The 2,620-nt window shown below is 39.0% G+C and overlaps 1 pseudogene across 1 annotated transcript; it reads left to right on the top strand.

The window, feature by feature from the left end:
- The first annotated feature begins 761 nt into the window (after window positions 1–761).
- Window positions 762–2,276, top strand: LOC311625123 (ferritin light chain-like; annotated as a pseudogene). The gene has a single exon. The product of its transcript is annotated as a ferritin light chain-like (transcript).
- The last annotated feature ends 344 nt before the right edge of the window (window positions 2,277–2,620 follow it).

The raw sequence follows: 2,620 nt of genomic DNA, 5'->3' as shown, positions 1-2,620 counted from the left end.
TAATAATAATAATAACAACCATGTCTTATGTCTGTAGATCCACTACCTTTAGTCCTTTAATCACCAAATAGACTTCCTATGCTATATGAGCTCTCATTATAGCAGGTCAGGAAGCCTAAGGGATGCTGGTTTCTAGTTCATTATAGAATTCTAACAATAGTATACTATGAAATACTATACAGAAAAATTCCCTGCCTTTATGGTTTTTTTTCTATTAAAGGTCTGAGAGACCCTCTAAAGGCCTATGTGTCCCTTTTATAATTAAGTCAATTAATAAGTTATAAAGTCATCTCACAACACTTTATGAAATGCTTATCTCATCTATGTAAAACAGATCTTATAATTTCAAATAGTGAATAGTATATTCAGCCCCATATGTGACAGATTTAAGTCGCATATCCTAAGCTTGTAAATGGATGTGTTGGAATGAAAACCTCAGTCTGATTCTAAGCCAATGATCCTTCCCTCTACTGCAACAAACTCTCTTTTTAAATGGAAATAATCTGGCATTTTCACATTAAGAAATACATCAGAGGCAGCACACTGGGAGGTCCTGGATCTGTCTTTTGCTTCAACAGAGTTTGGACGGAAGAGACCCAGGGACACCCATTCTTCCAGCCTCCAGCCACTCTACTCTATCTCATCCAGTCTCCACCTTCAGAACCACCTCCAGGACCAGCCAACACACCATTTTGTGTGTGTGTGTTTGGTGTTTTTTTTTTTTTTTTTTTCCTACCTTAACTCCTCATTGCTGAACAACCATGAACTCCCAAATGTGTCAGAATTATTCCACCAAGGTGGAGGCAGTGGCCAATCGCCTGGCCAACCTGCATCTACACCTACCTCTCTCTGGGCTACTACTTCAACCGCAATGATGTCGCTCTGGAGGGATGGGCCACTTCTTCCCCGAGTTGGCAGAGAAGCACGAGGGCACAGAGCATTTCTTAAAGTTACAAAACAAGCAAGGCGGCCGTATTCTCTTTCAGAATGTGCAGAAACCTTCCCAGGATGAGTGGGCCAAACTCAGGATGCCATGGAAGCCACCCTGGCCATGGAGAAGAGTCTGAACCAGACCATTTTGGAGCTGCATGCCCTGGGTTCTACCTGTGCAGACCCTCATGTCTGCAACTTCCAGGAGAACCACTTCCTGGATGAGGAGGTGAAATTGATCAAGAAGATGGGTGACCACCTGACTAACCTCTGCAGGCTGGCCCACCCCCAGGCTGGCTGGGCAAGTATCTCTTTGAAAGGTTCACCCTCAAGCATGACTAGGAGCCTTTGGAGCCCAGAAACCTTTCAGAACTCTACCCTCCCTCCCCACCTTCCCACCCCCGCTGCCGCCCCCTGCATCCCTCTAGTGTCTCTGGCTTTTACCTGAGTCTCTTCCCAAAACTACTAGCCATTCTTTTAACCACCCAAATGAAAAAATAAAGTTTTTTGCAGGGAAAAAAGTAGATATTACCAGAAGTTATATACATGGATAAATTTTGATCCAAATTCAAATCTAAATTGCAGAATGTTAGGACTACAAGGGATTATTTCAGCCTAAATTCCTCATTTTACAGATGAAAAAACAGAAACCCACAGAAATTATGTGAATTATATCCAATCAGTGAAAGATCCATTGGGCCTCCCAATTACAATTCAGCCCTCTTTCCAGTATGCTATGAACACATTTCCCTAGCATTCCCATTCCTGCTATTATGTGTTATCATTATTGTGTTTAATGGGGTTGTATGATGGATTTTTATATGATAATAATCTAGATCCATTTGCTTGGATGAAAAATTTTGTTCTCATCTTTTCTTTTATTCATCAAAATGCCAAAGAAAGCACATACTGAACTTTTACATATCCTAAAATGTTATTGCTCACATTTATGTTCTCTTGTTCCAAGAGGGGAAAGCACTATTGAATTATAATAAATCTGTTTGTAATGTATTCCACAGCTTTACAAAGACCTGAAATGTGAGCTTGGTGATAGGCGTGTCCAAATAAGCTCACATCATTTCCTCTGCTCTCTGTGTATTTGGACAGTTGGTCAACATCTTCGCCCCTCTGTAAATACTATGCAGTCTGTGTTATACAGCATAGTTTGTTTCAAAATCCATAAGGAAACAGATCAATAACACTGCCTACCATTTTCTTAACAGGTTTGAAAGACACTAAACTGTGTTGGATGAATCTGCTTTAGTACAGTTGTAATTTGGTGTATTGTATATTGTGGATTTATATACATATATTTGTCATTCCCCTTTTTATGTTCTTATGGGCATTACAAGCATTTGAAAAAATACTTACATTTTCATTCATTTTTATTGTACTAGTTAATAAAGGTATTTATATTTTCATCACTATAGAAAACCCTTTACCCCAGTTTCATTCTAGTGGCCGAAATACAAAGTTTAGAGGCATTCTTGAAGATCTTTAAAGTCAGATGACATGGATTTTACCGCTTTATCACTTACAATGATTTAACTTTGTTCAAGTAACTTTGCCTTTCTCTGCCTTAGTTTTATTATCTGAAAAAACAATTGAGCCAATAATATTACTCTTTAGGATAGTTTGGAAGATTAAATGAGATAACCTGTGCATTATTTTTGGATCCATTCCTGGTACA

The sequence above is a fragment of the Pipistrellus hanaki genome, assembly GCF_964339955.1.
Source record: "Pipistrellus hanaki genome assembly, chromosome: 6".
Taxonomy (NCBI): Eukaryota; Metazoa; Chordata; class Mammalia; order Chiroptera; family Vespertilionidae; genus Pipistrellus; species Pipistrellus hanaki.
Note: the sequence above shows the minus strand (reverse complement) of the source record. Positions and strands in the feature narration are given on the sequence as shown.